The 17,616-nt window shown below is 45.8% G+C and overlaps 1 protein-coding gene and 1 pseudogene across 1 annotated transcript in view; one reads left to right on the top strand and one right to left on the bottom strand.

The window, feature by feature from the left end:
- Positions 1-6,849: 6,849 nt before the first annotated feature.
- Positions 6,850-17,616, top strand: part of Gpam (glycerol-3-phosphate acyltransferase, mitochondrial) — a 65,345-nt gene continuing 54,578 nt past the window's right edge. Inside the window, exon 1 of the mRNA XM_047554072.1 lies at positions 6,850-7,146. The gene's annotated coding sequence lies outside the window, so the exon portion shown is untranslated. The remainder of the gene's footprint in view (positions 7,147-17,616) is intronic.
- Positions 15,350-16,233, bottom strand: LOC124985797 (ADP-ribosylation factor 4-like; annotated as a pseudogene).

Below are 17,616 nucleotides of genomic sequence, written 5' to 3'. Positions count from 1 at the left end.
GTGATTGTGATAGAGACTGTGTAGCCTGCAAAGCCTAAAATATTGACTATTTGGCTCTTTGTGGAAAAGTTTACCAAACTAGTTTTAGGGCAATTGAGGGGACTTAAAATATATGTTCATCCAACATCTTCATAAAGGAGGAGGAAAGGTGTTATTAGTCTTGTTTTAAGAATAAAAGTGAGGCACCATGAGACGTGCAAGTTGAAGCGCCAGATCTGTGTGTGTAGGGCTCCCAAAGTCCCCAGGTCATTCCACTGAGAGGCATGACTTCAAATAGAACATTCGAATTTGTTGCAGGAGACTTTATTTTATTTTAGGACAAGAACTTCATGCCAAGTCTTTATGTGTAAACTGGGAGGTCAATAGAATTGGTTTTATGTGAGGAAAGGGAGCTTGGAGGTCCCTGGTTATCTGTGACATTCAAGCACATCAGAGGTTCAACAATTTGACTCTTCCATGAAGTAGAGGCTAGGGAGTCAAGAGAGCAGCGGGGAGGGAGAGAGACTTGTGCAGAATGTGGGTGGCAGGCAGAAGTAGGCAGGCCTCGGGCCACAACTCAGGTCTGAGCTCTGTGAAAGGAGAGGATAAAGGAAGGATTGGGTAGGAGGAGCCTCAGACCACAGGCAGCTGAGAGGATGTGTCTGCCAGGCTGATAGGAACGCCCGTGTGGCAGGGAAGGGCTGGCTCCGTCGCTAGTCAGGCTCAGCCATATGTGCGGCAACACTGGGGAGTGTGGCCTTGGCAGCAATGCCACGGTGGATTGAAAGGCACAGCACTGAGAGGCCATCAGTCATCTGTGCTTCCACAGCAGGTGCTCCTGAAGGGGTTCTGGGCAGTGCCCTGGGACTGTCATGGTATACCTTATCGGCGCACACGCCCTGGGCCAAACTCCGTGCTCGTACTGGGAGCTACAGAGATTTAACAAACACTGTTCCCAGCCCCAGGGAGTTCATGACCTAGTGGGAAAGAAGAACAAGCACGTATACCTGACCAAGCAAATATGTGTTAATTAATGGCAAAAGCAATAATAAAAGGCAGCAGTCTGAGATTATTGGAAACAATGTGTTCCCATGGTTCAAAGAGGGTCCGTGGAAGGAAAGCTTGGGCTGTTCCTATTTGGAATTTGGATGGGCATGTGTGCAGGGTGTTTTGCATCATTTCAGCCTTCCCTGTGCCCAATGGGCAATCATCGAGTATCTATCAAGTGCAAGGCTCCATGCCAAGTGCAGTGATTTATATTAGCAAATCCCTGACCATAAACAACCTGAATACATGGAGGGGCTTACAGGTACTGATGAGTCATTTTACAAAAACAAATACATAGAAGTTTGTGTGGGCTTTTGTGGGACTCTTAATGACTAGAATCCTGCTAATATTCAGGTGAGGCACAAACAATGGGGTAAAGTCATTCATCTAGAAACCATATATTTGTTTAACTCTGAGATGCTTAATGCTATAATAGGAAGTCTTTTATTCCCATTCATTATGAAAAAGTATACAAAATGTATATAGAAAGACATGAACAATATAGAGTAACAAATCATATAACAGACCCTGAAAGTACTCATCATCCAACTGAAGATGATCAACTCAGGGCAGATTTTGTTTCCTCTTCAGCTTTTCCCCTCTCTCCCCTCTTATGTGACTGTGTTGCAAATTTCTCCACATCACGTAGTTTCACTGGTGAATGTTGTGGTATGGGCCTCTGAAGGATAAAGACACTATTTTAAAACACATCCACAATCCCACTGCCTGCTCACCTTCCAGAGACTCATTTTCTTCCAACGGACACAATGGTATCTATTCTGCAGGATTCTCAGCTACATTTTACATAAAGTGCTTAGCCTAGTTTCAAGTCATAGTTGTATTCTCTGGTATGATTAAAACACATAAAAGAAATTATGAATTAGAAGGGTCTAAAAGTCTGCATTTCGACAAGATATCAAAGTGATCCTGATGCAGATGAACCTGGACCACATGTTGAGACCTAGTTCTGGGGGATATAATGATTAATTGGAGTGATCTTTTCAAAACAAAATGAGATCAAATCATTCCCTGTGATTTTCCAGAACTTTCAGGATGCACTCAAATGCTTTATCTTAACACCCAAGGTTGTTTGGGACCTAGAGTCAATTATTTTCAGATTTTGGTGTGCATCAAAATTACTTTGGCAGGGGTGAGGAAGGTCCTCTTAAACATGAAGATTTCAGGATCCTGTCCCTAGGTTTTCAGGATGGTCCCTAGGAATTTGGGCTTATTTAGATCAGAGGATCAGGAGTCCTCTGATCACACTTTGATGATTCCAGACTAAGGAAACAAGAGAGACAAACCCACAGGCCACCTGGAGGGCTGATTCTCACAGTTCATTTAGAACCTTTGTTCACTGTGCAAGAATTTGTAAATAAATGTCTGCAAGTGAAAATTTTGTCCACATCTGAAGGCGTAAACTGGCAGCCCACAGGCTGAACTTATCTTGCAAATCTGTTTGAGTTTTTGACCCAAAAAGTATTTACTTTCTTTGAGCACTTGCCAAATTTAAAAAAAAAAAAAGAGAGATTTCACATTAATCCATATTTCTAGTCTCCCTTGAAGTTAAAAAGATCTTTCTACACTGGGTCTATATTGTCCCATGGCAATATTTGGCTCGAGGTGAGGATACCCTTTGTTGGGATATGGACTCCTTATTAACTGCAGTCTCCAGTACTCCCCATTAGTACATCTAACCCATTTTCACACTTCACATTAACTGCCTGGTGCTAAGATGCATTTGAATTTGTGACACATTGGGCAGTCTCCACATTCAGTTGACAAAAGTGTATGTGTAAGTGTGTGATCTGGCAGTGTAGATCAAAAATAGCTATTTGTTTGGTTATGGTATGTACATCGAAAGGTACCATTATTGGGTGCCCCCATTAATGGAAAACTGTACAAAAACTCTTCTCTGGGATGAAAACCCATCCCAAGAAGAGGTATTCAGAAATGCCTACAATAGGGTAATTTCCTGGGTCACAGGAGCCAATTTCTCTATTCGGGCATTGACATACAATAGGAAACCCACCATAGGCCAGCTGTCCCAGAACAGGCTTTTACACAGCCTCAAGGAAATTAAACTAAAGTCACTTGTGCTCTTCTCTGAAGGCAGCAGAACACATATAGCTAAAAGCAAAGTTATACATGCAAATATATGTGCACACAGAAATATATTCTCACAAGTGTACAGATCTAGATGCATGGATGTCATATAGGAACACACATAAGCAATTTTGGTGGTGCTAGAAAAGTCACTGGAGAATGGGAGTAAGTGTGAGCTTGTGAGACAAAAAAAAATGAATCTAAGAATTCTCTTATGCATAGCAGTATAAAATAGAAATGGAAAGATCATGGGCTTCAGAGTTAGATGGCCTTCAGGTTAAGTCCCAGCTCCACCACATATCAAATTGACTGTGTGAACTCAAGTTAATGCCTGTGAGCTCCACTCTTTCATTATCTGAAATGGGTATACATATACCTTATCCTATAGGGTTTTTGTGAAAGAAAATGTGACCAAGAAACATCAATCCAGGGCTTGGCCCCTGGTAGGTACCAAGAGTGGTTTTGTTTGTTTGTTTGTTTTGAGTGCCAGGCGGAATCTGTTCATTTCCGCTGTCCTCATTCCTCATCCTGATGCCCACTACTTCCTGGTGCCGTGGAGTGGGAGAAGATTAAAAAGCATTCTTTGATTTTCCAGAAGTGCATTTTATAGACAGCCCAGAGAACAGTGGGGCCTGGAACTAGCTTGGAACCCCTTCTTACCCTTAGAGAGCTTTTATAACTTTTTCTCACAATGATTTGCCAGATGTGTACTGAATTCTCAAAGTCAAGAGCGCAAACAAATAAAAGGAAAGTCAAACAAAAGTGGCGTGATCTCGGTGCACTGAATCAAGATCCAGGGGTTGCAAGATGCCTGGTGGTCCTGGGCCCCCAGCACACCCATGCCCTCGCTATCCATTCATTCCATCGTCCCTACCCTACCTGAGAAGCACTTTTCATTGGAAGTGCTATCTCAGAGGTGACCTGTGACATTGCCCTGTAACCTGTGTCCATCAGGCCTGCTTGGCGTCCTCACTCCCCCATGGAGAACTTCCTCTTCTACTTCTGGGAAGGTCTCTCTCTGATGAACCTCTGCCAGGGATTTGGACTTTGGGACTGGCCAGGAGGTGAGAATCTGGGAGGGCTCTCCAGCTCTCAGTCACCGTACCTGCGGTCTCTGATCGAGTCTTCCCACACCATTCCACACAGCACTTCTGCTCAGATTATTGATCAAATGAACCCAAGGTTGGATGAACATTCCTGGCCACAGGGCCAGCTGGGATCGTGGCCAGTCTGACAATGGAAAGTTCCCCACAGTCTCTGTTTTCTCTCTTGTTCCTCTGATCTCCACAGCCATCTTTCCCTGATCCCCTTCCACGCCCCCTGCTCTTTACGGAGCCATCCTTACCTGGTACACCCTGGGCTGCAGTGACTTAAAGCAAAGTCCCCCTTCCTCTCACTTGAACAACCAAGACACCAGCAGAGGGACTGCCCTCCGTTGACTACAAGGAAGAAAGAGAGCCAGTCTGCCCTGAGTCTGGGGCTCAGGTCACCCTGCCTTTGAATCATCAACGGTGGCTTAGCAGCCCTGGGCCTTTAGATGAAATATTGCTTCTTTATGAACCTTATGTAAAACTTTTTAAAATGTCAATAATAACAACTATTTGTTGGCCTAATTTGTCCTTTTCAAAATTTCTTTCTCTTTTTTTTCTCTCCTTGAACTAGATATCCTGAAAGCCAAACCTGCAGATGCCAATAAAGAGCCGTCATTGAAAGTCCTTAAGACTTACTTCCAGCTTCAATTCCTAACCCGGTAACTTTCAGCAAATTATTCAAACTTACTGATTTTATATGATCTCCTCTTTGAAATGGCAAGAAAAAGAAAGCCTTCCTCTTGCTGTAGTTGTGGGGAAGATAAGAGTGCAACTGTGCTTTATGCACCAATGTCGGACTCAGCAACCTCTATGCTATGGACTCCTGCCTGGAAAAGAGGGATTTCATGGCTAGCTAGCTCTCTCACCTGCTTTCTTTCTTTCTTGTTTCTTTGCTGTGGGTTGGTGAATTTGTGTATAAAAGGGAGGAGAGAATAGTACATGAACATCCCTTACATCATTATTCATAGTAGTAAACAAGTCTAAATGATTCAAATGTCCAAAGAAATTGTGGCATGTTCATACAATGGAATATTAATCAGCAATAAAAAGGAAAAAAGTGAACCTTGAAAACTTGGTTAGTGGGCTAGGGTTGTGGTTCAGTGGTAGAGTGCTTGCCTAGCACACGTGAGGCCCTGGATTTGATCCTCAGCATCACAAAAAATTAAAAAAATAAAACAAAGTTTAAAAAAGAACTCTGGTAAGTGAAAGAAGCCAGTCAGAAATTCACATACTTGTGGTTCCATTTACATGAAATATCCAGAATAGACAAATTCACAGGGACACAAAGTAGTATCAATGGTGGCCTAGCGCTGGATAAAGATTTTTTTGTGTGTGCAGGGTGGTGGGGGGGATAGAGAGAGGGACAGGGAGTGAGTGCTAATGGAGAGGGATTTTTTTCCTTAATATTCTTTTTGAAAATATTCTAAAATTGATTCTGCTGATGGCTGCACAACTCTTTGAATACATTAGAAAGCACTGAATGAGACACTTCACATGGGTGAATTGTATGGTATGTAAACTATATCTCAATGAGCTATTATACATATTTTTTAAAAGGATGCAGAAACAAGTCTGATGTTTCTTTTTCTTTTTTCCCCAGTGTTAGCCCAGCAGGGAGTTCCCCCCGGAGAGTTTGTTTGGGCTCTGCTCTCTGACTTGCTCTACTTCCTGTCCACCACTGCAGGATTTCTCCTTAGACAGGTGAACCTTTATGACCTTCCTGCTTCACTGGCCCCTGCTACTGGTTCTATTGCAAGAAGGACCCCTTTAACTCCTGCCTCCTGTGCTGTGATCTCTTTCATGAGGGCAGGGAGCCATGGCAGGTTTGGCTCACTTTGGTACCTCTAGTGATGAACATGGCCTCTAAATGTTGAATGAGTGATTATTCATATAACAAGTATTCCCCTTAGGTTCCTTTAAATACTGAACTCTAATATATCAATACTACTTAGGTTTTTTTTTTTGGTTACAACTTCTTGGGGCCTGTAGAAGTCTACTAGGAATCTGGGGTGTTCTGTATTGACGCTAGACAATAGGACTAGCAAGACACAGAGCTACTTCCAGGTCTTTACAATAGCTCTTCCAGCCTAAATGAGCAATGATAGTTTTGGAAAGGAGGGGCAGCTAGACAGGATGAAGTAGAGAAGCCTAAAGTCACACTACAAATAGGAAAGTCACTACAAATAAGAAATGGCACATAAAGCTTTCCAACATGTGAGAGCCAGTCCCTAGGGTTTCCACAATAGGGTCTCGGTCATGGAGCTGCACATCTGGTGTTAAATTTGTTCACCCCCTGGTGACCCCAGCAGGGGTCAGCCCCACTCTAGCACCCCTTCCTGCCTGCAGTGAGAACCCTTGGAAAATTGGAAGTAGCCAGGCGGGGAGCCTGGAGCACCAGGGGACAGCTCAGGATGCTCAGCTGCAGCCTCTGGGCCAGGCGCTGCCAGTGAGAATCAGGTTATTGAGCCTGGAGCTTGACTCCCCAGCTGAAAAATCCCCACCAGGCAATGCCAAGAAGACACCACCCCCTGCATCATTAAATTATAACAAGCCCTGAAACTCAGTCCAGAAGCCTGGGTCTGCTTGTCCTTGTGGTCAGAAGGAAGCGTGTGATTGGCTGGCTACGCTCAGCCTAGCAGGCCTTATCTTCGGCTGGTTATTATTTGATGAAACGGCCTTCCTCCTCCCGTGGTGTTTCAAAACTGTGCTGGACGTATTTACTGCTGCCAGGGGGCTTTATCTGAGGTTACTGCAGAGCACCCAGAGTCCTGAGACCTCACGCCACAGGAACAGGACAACAGGACGCCAAGGAGGAGCTTTGAATTCATCCACAGCCTGGGGCTGTCTTCTCCAGAGCTTGGGTCAGCTTTGTTAATCAACCGGTTGGAAAGAATTCCTCAAACACCAAGAGTCAAGAATACAGGTATTTAAAGAATTTTGGGGTGTGGAGCCAATTTTCTAAGACGTCATGACATTGGATGTGGGGGTTGGATGGAGGGCTGGGGAATGAAGTAGAACACAGGAGAGGCCACAGGTGGAGGAAGCAGGTGGAAGGAGAGGGAATTCAGTTTTGGAAGGGCACAGGTGGGGCTCTTGGTGGTGACTTGTTTGCAGGTTGTGAGAGGCTGAAGGATGTCCATGAGGTAGTTGTCACATCTACCCCATTTGGTCCCCATAACATTCTTCCTGAAGTCTAACTACTCTTCTGGCTTCCATGTAATCCCTCACTCTGACTCAGAAACCCAAGAAGAGAAATTTGGATATTTATTTTAAAAATCCAGTTGCTTTAGTTTGCAACACCATTAAATCTGATTTGTAACTGGAACATGACCTTCAAAGGCTCTGCAGGTGGAACAGATCCTTCTGTCTGTTCTTGATATGGGAGGGAGCTCAGCACCACATTTCTGATTTTTTTTTTTCTTTCACCACTTTGCCTGAGATCTGCTTTTGATGTGCAGAGTCCACTCCTATCCCCACCATATCCCCGACTCAGTGGGGGTTTTTGGGCTTGCTTTGGTTAGACAGCTTTGTGCCAAAGAACTTCCTGCAACAGGTAAAAGCTGGGTTCCATGTTGGGCGGGCAGGAATGGCAGGAATTTAACTGTATGGGATGTAGTTGAAAGACAAGGACGGACTTTGTCTTTCTCTTAGGTTTGGTGGGAGGTGGCTGAGGAGGGGAGGATATGATGTAAAAACACAGAAAACATTTTTTTTTTTTTTTTTTTTTTTAGTGTTGAAAACACTAGTGGGAAAGAATGCTTTGATGATATATTGGTGTTCTTAAAAACCGATCTCCCCCTATCTTGTAGGTCAAGAGATTACCATGCCAACAGCATTTCCTTGTCCTAGTTGGGTTGACTGTCTTCATCCCCAAGGTTTTGCGTAGTGTTGTCTCGATTCCCAAGAATTTGTACCCAGGTTGTCCCTCATTTGTTAGCTGTGGTGGGAGGAGACCATGGCTCTGTCCTGTGTGTTTCCCCGTGGATAGAGAACTTTTCTTCCTGCTCACCACGCTGCAGATTCCAAGGGAGTTTTCTCCATGGAGTCCCCTTGAACTGGCTGGGAATGCAGAGTAATAGGTCCAAGAAGTTCATCAGAGTGAATCCTACTCCCTTTCATTATTTTAAGGGACATGCCAGAAGGTGTGGGGTGCAAGTCACTGCAGGGGTTCTACCTCCTGGACCTCAGTGTTCTGGGCTCTTTGGGGAGCATTTGTTCCCTTTGTCATCATCTGGGTGGTTTGGGTCCTGCCTGCCTCTGCCACCTCCCTCACCCTTCTTCCTGTTCTTACTGTGTGGATATTCCTTCAGTTCTTTGCACCCACCACAGTCAAATGCTAGAAACTAGCATTGCCCGGATGCTGCGTCTCATTTTACCCTTTCTGCTTAGAGTGTTCTTATATGCAGACCCTGCATCCAGGTCTGGCCAGGACAAGAGACAAATCAGGTCCCTGAGTAAATCCACTTCTTTACCATGAGGTTAGGATCCCCTGAACTCCCCTTATTGGACCACTACCATGTTGCCTTGTGATCATGAGTTTCTGATTCAGTAACTTCACTAGACTGGCAGCTCTGTGAAGGCAGGGATCCTGCCTCACTTGCCAGTCAGGCCCTGGAGTCCAGCAGTGTCTGACAGCAGTAGACTCTTACTGGTTAGAACAGCTAACATTTGATGGAGTACCTTCTACCTTCCCAGCACTCTTCTTTACATTAATTGACTCAATTCCCACTCCAAATTTGTGTGGTGGGTATCAACCCATTTAACAGATAATCACACTGTAAGTTAAGGAAAATATCTGTTAGCACAGTAAATGTTAGACCTCAGATCCCATGCTTTCATGGTGCCAGGGGCTGAATGAGCCAATGAAAAGCAAATGAATGATCACAGGCTAATGATGGGAACAAGGTGACTCTCTCACATGCTGGGTGGGACCTGTTCACATAACTGAGTCTATGAGCACCCACCACATGCCAGACGGGGAGCTGACCTGGGAGGATATGCTGGTAAGTGGGAGCAGACCCTGATCTGAGATGCGTTCAGTGCTGAACTGCGTCCTCTTCCCCATCAGCCTCCTACCTGCCTTGGTAGCCAGTTGAAGGGCTCAGGATGCCTCCTAACGACCCCGAGAGGCTTGCAATCTGCTCTTGAAGGAAAGGCTTTAGGCAAGTGCTTGGGAGCTCACTGTGTCTAAAGCATATGCTGTGTCCTGGTGGAGCTCATGTTTCCTCCTTAAGATGTACCGGGCAGGTGAGCACCACTGTCTACATGAGGTGAACAAACCAAGACAAAGAGCAGAAGTGACTTGCCTGAGCTGGCGAGAGCCAGAGCTGAGACTCAGGGTCACACTGGTCTGGCCTCAAAACCCTTGCCCTTCCCATGTAGCAGGGCTCACACTAGACCCTTAACTTTGGGTTCAGTGCATCCTGGTCCCTAGTATTCCTGTCACGCAGGCATTCCTGCCCCTCTGTTCACCTCTGGGGACTGCTTCCCTGTGGTGGTCCTCAGCCTAGTCCTCCCTGCACTGACTCCGGACCTAGCACCTGCTCTGGCTGCTGGTTCTTGTGGGTCCACACTTGCGCCCACCTCAGCCAGGCCAGGTGACTGTGTGGTGACCCTGGTCTGAGCTATCCTCAGTCCTAAAGGGACACCTTTCCCCTTCTCCTCTCTCAGGGAATGGTTGTATTTATAAAAGCCTCCATGAAGATCCTCAGCTTAAGGGGCTCTCATCAAGCTGTCAATCTTTTTTTAGAAGTGGTAAAACATGGAGAAAAGGGCCATTTGGATCCACAGCTGAATCCTGACCCTACTTTCCTCATCTGTGAAATGGGTGTGATACTTCTGTCCTCAAGTGACTTTGAGGATAGAGATTCTGTGGTTGTACTTACTGCGTGTGAGACAGAGAAAGCATTTACAGCTGAATAGGCAACGGGCATTAAGAGTATCACAAAATAAGTAGGTCATTCCCTCTGTCATGAGAAAAAGCACAAAGGGCTTGATTCAGATGGGGGCGGGAGCCAGTCAAGAAAAGGCTGCGTGGTGAACCAACAGCATTTGAGCACCTAACGCCCCACCTCCAGCAGAACGCAGCAGGGGCACAGCGTGTGCCAGCCTGGCCAGCGACCTGCTTTCTCTGGGGCTCGGAGTCTGTGAGAATGAGATGAAGGGGTCGTCCTGAATGATCACTAAGGCTGAGTTGCCCATCCCGGGCATCACGTGCTCTGCAGCACAGGGCAGGAGAGAGCCAGGGGACTCCCTGCTGAGGGCTTCTCTCCCTGCTTCTGCTGATGGAGTCAGAACTGGCCTATTCTCCTGGAATCCCCTTCTGCTCAGCACCTCCTTCCTCCTTCCCCTACTGGAAAGTGACATCCATTTCACTGGGATCCCTACTCTCAGGAAAAAACCCTTTGTCCCTTGGCAGGAACTGTGTCCTATGTGTGCAGCTTGAGTGAATAACCCACCTGGGGCACTGTTCTCTGCTGGCATAATTCTCAGAACAGGAAGACTGGGAGGTGAGCAGGGGACGGAGGGTTTGGGGATGCGCCCATAGTTCCTTGGCTGCCCATGAGTGCGCCCAAGCCTGTCCACTAGCCTCCCCGCCGGGGCACCGTGTTCCCTTTGCAGCTGCACAGTGTCTTTGTGAGCTCTCAGGCCAGGGCTGTAATGACAGCTCTTGTAAGGAACTGGTTAGCATTTTTTCCAGACAAAGCCAGAGGCTCTGGAAGGTGGTGGGAAGGCTAAGCTGGGAAAGAATGATGGAAGGAAATGATTAGCCTCAGGCTCCCGAAAGGGCTGTCATGTCAGCATCTTTAATTGTCTTCCACCTTGCCTGTGGGGGACCCTGCTCCCTTGACCTCCAGAGGTGTATCAACTCTTTCTCCAGCTCCTCTTTTCTACCCGGGGCCTAACTCTTGCCTCAGTTGTCTATTGGTGATTTCCTGCCTATTGCTTTCTGGACACAGGTGTAGTGGGACCTCCCAGGGTCACTAGTGCTTTAGTCAGTGATGTCCCCGGGAAACAATAATTTGGGAAGACAGGTAGTGGGGTTGAGATTTCCAGGCATACAGCTCTTCTCCACTTAAATTCTGGATTGGAAGATTCCTTGTTGAAGGGGGGACTCCGAGGATTGGACGTTGAGAAAAGAATGGGGATGTGTTACAATAGAACACTAGGCTGAGCCAGGTGTCATGGTGCATGTCTGTAACCCCAGTGACTGGGGAGGCTGAGGCAGGAGGATCGCAAGTTCAAGGTCAGCCTCAGCAACTTAGTGAGACCATCTCAAAATAAAGCGACTTGAGGATGTGGCTCAGTGGTAGAGTACCCCTGGGTTCAATTCCATTTGGAAATGCTCTTAGTCTAGTGGGGGTATGTACCCCCACTACAGGTATGTACCCCCCTAGACCAAGAGCATTTCCAAAGAGATGGCTTTGAATAGCAAATAAGATCCCAAGGAAACTCCCGCCCCAGGTCAGAAGAGGAAAATGATAGCACTGCAGTGGAAAGCTCATCACTACTTTCCGGTCCCAGAACTACAGCCTTGCTAATCCACATTGGTGGGATCAAGCTCTCCAACTGCTGGTAGCATCTTAGATGTGGAACGGGGCTCCTGGTGTCATGCTGAGCCACACTAATGGGAACACTCCATCACCAGTCCTGGGCTCTCCAGCAGCAGTCAGGTACCCTTTCCCCCAGTGCACTTGCCCGGGGAGCTTTGCCCCTGGCCTTCTCCAGGGCCCTGCACTGCTCCGAGCTTGTGACAAGTGGCAGGTGCAGCTGTGTATTGGGATGCGACCTCCTGTCAGAAACCAGGTTGGCCAAAGCAACAAAACAAAATCCAACCAAACAAAAAGTGCCCTATTGGCTCTTGGAAGCCTGGGACCTCCATTTCCCTGTGGGCTGGACTTTCTCTGCAGTGGAGGGGTGGTTGCTGAGGAACTTAACCCTCAAGGCTGCTGGCAACACTGTGTTTGTTTGTTTCTTGAGTCAATTCCAATAAGTGACTGTGAGGACAAGGGCCTGGGAAAATGGCAAGCCTTGGGAGCCAGAGCTCTGCCAAGACTTGGCAATGGAAAACTGGGGGACCGGCTGCTGCCCGCACTGCCCCGCTCCCCAGGCCTCCGCAGGGCACCCAGGAGAGGAGCTGAGCTTTTGCAGCAGTCGGGACCGTCAAGCTCTCCTGGGGCACATTTAATTATCTTGCCCATGATGCTCTGGTGAGCCTGGTAGGTAGGGTGGGAGGCCGCCCACACCAGGCAGAACGGCATGCACTGCTGGGTGATAGAGAATGTGTCCTCCGGTGCTCAGATCCCATGGGTCTGTGAAGCAGCACTGTGTGTCCCTGGTGCCTTGGCACTGCTCCTTCAGTGTCCCCTTGCTACACCACCATCCCCACCTCTAATTAGCCCTGTGACTCTGCAGGAAGGCACAGTTGCTACTCTGGAGAAACTCACAGCCCAGGGGAAGCGCAGGGGGCAGGGTTGCCCTGTGAATGCACTGCACTGCTCCCTGGCCACCCTCCCCTCTCTGTAATGTTACCCTCGACTGCCTGTTTAATCACCCAGTCCTGTCCCCTGTCCCCTCCCTGTCCTTGCCCTTGTCTTAGAATACCTTCTCATTCCCACTGGGTCTCAAAGCTAATTCTCCAGCCAGCCCCAGAGGTTCCTTAACCTCCTGGTACCACATTCTAGACTGCATGGCTGCTAGCCTATTGTGTGTTTTTCCAGTCTAGGGTGACATAAGAACTACAGATAAGGTTTCCAGGTTTTTGTTGTTGTTGTTTTTTGGTTTTTTTTTTTTTTTTTTTTTTTTTTTTGGTGCCAGGGATCGAACTCAGGGGTACTTAACCACTGAGTTACATCTTTAGCCCTGCCCCCCCTTTTTTAAAAAATTTGAGACAGGGTCTCGCTAAGTTACTTAGGGCCTCACTAAGTTGCTGAGGTTGGTTTGAACTTGCTATCCTCCTGCCTCAGCCTCCCCAGTCACTGGGATTATAGGTATGCACCATTATGTATGGCAAATTGCAAGTTTTAAAGACAGCTATAGGTATTCAATTTGAGGAACTTCCCCTTGTTCTGAGAGTCTATCCTTTCTGCTTGGTGGGATGTTAAAGTGTGTTTTCTTTTATCAAGTGACGGTGTTTGTCAGTTGACAACTTATGTTTAGTTTAATGCAATGGGCAGAATTTCAAAGTTGGTCTCCCTTTGTGTACTGCACGGTGATAGCACAGGGTCTGGACAGTGTTGGCTAACAAGCAGTTTATCACCGAGGCTAACACCCATGTCCAAATCCAACCAGGAGCCCTTGCGATGTCTTTCATAGTTTCTAATTTCCCACTCAGTAGTAGTGAGGTTGATAGATTCAAATTCCACTCACTTCCCTAAGACACTCAGTTAATTGTGGCAGCCAAGTTCTTAAATAGAAGCTACTGTTCTCTTGGTGTCACAGGCTCCTGTATGTTTAATGCCTCAAGTATCTGCTTTCTGGGCCAGACTCATGAAAATCTAAAAAGGAATTATCCATCTCAGAAGGCAGTTGCAATGGAAATAAAAACCATTAGTACTCGGGGTTATCAGGATGTTTAATTTTTCATTGCTATTTCAAGATTAAAGTTGATCTTCAGAGTTGTGTTAACCCAGGTCACCAGCTTCCACTCAGATGCAGCTTAGTGTCTGCTGTAAAAGATGCTCTCTCTGGATTGGGATAGCCAAAATGAAGGGCTTCTTTCCACCTGCTTGGGCTAGGGAATCTTGGGATCATGGGATCTGCTCTGTTATAAGACATCTCAGAATGCATCTGGTTATTCTGGTACTTGAGATTTATCCAGGAAGAGCTGGGAGTGGCTCATGCTTATAGTCCCAGCTATGTAGGAGGCTCAAGAGGGAGGATCCCTTGACCCAGGAGTTGGAGACTAGCTTGGGCAATGTAGAGAAACCTTGTCTTAGAAAAATAGTTTTAAAAAGGGCTGGGGGTGTGGCTCAGTGGTAGCGCACTCACCTAGCATGTGTGACGTGAGGCCCTGGGTTCAATCCTCAGCATCATATAAAAATAAAATAAAGGTATTGTGTTCATATATATATATATATATATATGACATTGGAAGTTCCCCACAATGCTTGGTGGATAAGAGAAAATATCTACCAGGCAAGACCAATCCAATTCTCTAAATGGCAAAGTTCAAGTTCTTGGGCTATAGTTGGAGGTTTCTTTGTGTTAGAAATTTTTTAAAATAAACAAGTCTGGTTAAGCTGAGATATTTATCTGTTGGGAAGGTTTTGTTTTACCCACCTTTTCTTTTTTTATATGTTATCATTTATTAGGAATAATTTCAAATGGTATGAATAAAACTAATTCATTGCATTTGATGAGTTTTCAAAAAAACTCAATGATATGTTTGCCAATAAACAAAACATCAGCAGAACTATCATATACTGGGCAAAGAGTCAGGATGATACAAAAGGAACATGCAAGATAAAAAAGATAACAATATAAAGGAAGACAATCTGCTGAGTATTAAAAACCATCTGAATATGAACTCTTTGCAACCAGCACAGAATTAGCTATCGAATCCAAACCACACCAAGGTTAAGTTTGGCTGATGGAAGTCAGGAGTCGATAATAGGGAAAAAAAATATCAAGTTCCTCAGTGCAAGAGAGCCAAATAGTGGTTTGGAGCATTTCCCTGGCTGGTACAGCAGTATTAGAAAATCCTTTTGGCCAGGGATAGAAATAAATGCAAATGGAATGTTACGTATTTAAGTCAGCAGACTGTCCCAGGAATGATGTAGGTATCAGTGAAGTAGCACTATTTGTTATGGGCTCATAAAACATTCAAAATGGACTTATTTAAAAAATGTCACAATAGCTTTGTCCAGGCATTTAGGTTTAAAAGAAGTAAAAATTTAAAAAGGATACTTTTTTCCTCCAAGGACAATTTCTTCAAAACCAAGCATATAGCTGAGGAGCAACATTATACTTGGTAAACAATAGTGGGCAACAAAATAAGTTGAAACTCTGTAATAGTCTGCCCAAACCAGTCCCAGATACAGTTTAATATCAAGATGCAAACTAATTTTGTTGTAACAAGCCTCCAATTCTACCAAAATGTGTCCTTGGTTAGATGTCCAGTTTATTTAATGTTTTGAAAGTTTATTTAACAGTCAGGCAAGTCCCTCATACAGACCAGTTCCTTGTGTAGCACATGTGACTTGAACGTACCTTGTTCTGTTGTGAAGAGACGGAAGGTCTCTTTATCTGTCATTTCGCTCAAGGCCAGAGCATTTGGCAAATTCTGTTTGTTTGCAAAAAGCAGCAGCCCTGCATCTTGCAGCTCCTCTTCCTCAAGCACTTTCTGCTGTACTTGGGCTCCTTCCTGAATTCTTTCATGACCATAGCTATCTACCACAAAAGTAAGACCCTGGGCACTTTGGAAGTAATGCCTCCAGAGAGGCCTAACTTTATCTTGACCACCAACATCCCATACTGTGAAACAAAGGTTCTTAGACTCTACTGTCTCCACATTAAAACCAATGGTAGGAAAGGTGGTGACTCTCTCCCCTAACTTGGGTTTACACAGAATGGTTGGCTTGCCAGCAGCATCCAATCCAACCATCCAAATATGCATCTGCTTCTTGCCTAAGAGGCGGGAGAACAGAGAGGAGATAGTGAGGCCCAAGGTGGTCACGGCACTTGGGATGGGCCGAAAAAGGGGTCAGAGCGTCCCTGGGCCTTCTCCTTTCACACTCCCAACAGACAGCTTGAGGAAAGAGAGCTGAGGCAGAGAGGGGCAGCAGGGATGGCTCATTGCCCGGCGTGGCGGATGAAGCCTTGGGACACGAACTAGCGGGTCAAGGACCTCTTTTACCCGTTTCCAGTGTTGGTTTTGCCCTGCGATGGCAACTGCTAAGGAAACTCTCATGCTTAGACTGAGCGCTTCCTGAGGTCAGACACACTTTTTTGCTTCATAATGGCACACACGGTCTCTCTCCCTGCCCACCTCTTGTACCCACCAGCACATCCCCTTTGCACATATGAGGCCAAAAATAATTGTTCATATTTTATTTTAGTTTGAATATTTAGTTATTAAAACTTTATTGACTACATTACTGTGTTTGGTTTGCAGCCTTAAGAAAAAAAAAGAGGAGAAGGATGGAGCTGGTAGGCAGCGAGGGCCTCCCGGTGAGACTGTGTCCACAGTCTTGATGTCCTGATTGCTGGAACCTACTATGGCTGCTTAGGCAGAACTGGTCCAGACTGGAGAGCAACAGGCTTGGTCCACTCAGACTTGCTTAATCGTGCGTGGTTTGCCAGGGCTCTTACGGTAACGATCTTTTCCCGCTGAGGTCGCCCCTCTTCTAGCAGCCGACTTGCTAGCAGCTTGAGTCGTGGCAAGATCATTGTAGAAGGCTTTAGGATGTTTCTCATCATGGCTGTGCCATCAACCAGATGTGAGTCCCCAGGCAGGTCACTTTGTCTCGTTCTGGTTTCCTCATTTGTAGAGTGTGTTACATTAGGTCAGAATCTTGCCAACCTGGCACTATGGACATTAAGGAGCAGGTAGTTCTTTACTGTGGGACAATTTTGTACATGGTAGGTTATGGAGCAATATCCTGGCCTATATCCACTGGATGCCAATAGGACCTGTCCCTTCCTTTGTGATAACCAAAAATATATCCAGACATTTCCAAATCTCCCTTTGGTTGGAGACAAAAATCACTCTCTAATGCCTCCTATTTTATTGAGTGTCTACTATGTGTTAGACACTATTAAATTCTGCAGCTTAAATATCTGTTTACATATATCTTATTGAGAAAAAACCATCTACTTCTTGAAAATCTATATTAGAACACAGGCCAGGGGTAGAGTTGAAAAACGAGTAGAATCCCTGTTTGACTTTTTACTAGCTATGTAACTTCAGCTTCCTCAAATATAAAACATCAGCATGGTGGGTAGCTCAGTGGTAGAGCAGTTGCCTAGCATGTGTCAGGCCCTGGGCTCAATCCCCATTACTGCCAAAAAAAAAAAAAAAAAAAGAAAAGAAAAGAAAATCAGCTTTACACATTATTCACAAGACCTAGTGCTCAGTGTATAGGGAAAGCAATTAGATCCTACTAGAGATTCACTAATGTTAAACTTGCTCATTTTCCCCCCAACTCTGAGGGAATAAAATCTGTGAAAACTGTTAACTTGCCAGTCTTGCTCTGCTATCTCTACCAATCCACCCATCTTCATCCATCTGCCCCTTGCCCTCTCCTGGCCAAGTCAGTACTGATACCTCCTCTTAAAAATTCCCTACCGTTTGTTTTGGGGAGAGCTCCCAAATCTTTCGTGTCCCTGGATGGTTGATTTGGGCCATCCCTGAAAGGGATTCTCCTGCAACCAGAGCCTTGCAAATCTCATC

This window comes from Sciurus carolinensis, chromosome 5 (genome assembly GCF_902686445.1).
Source record: "Sciurus carolinensis chromosome 5, mSciCar1.2, whole genome shotgun sequence".
NCBI lineage: Eukaryota > Metazoa > Chordata > Mammalia > Rodentia > Sciuridae > Sciurus > Sciurus carolinensis.
Note: the sequence above shows the minus strand (reverse complement) of the source record. Positions and strands in the feature narration are given on the sequence as shown.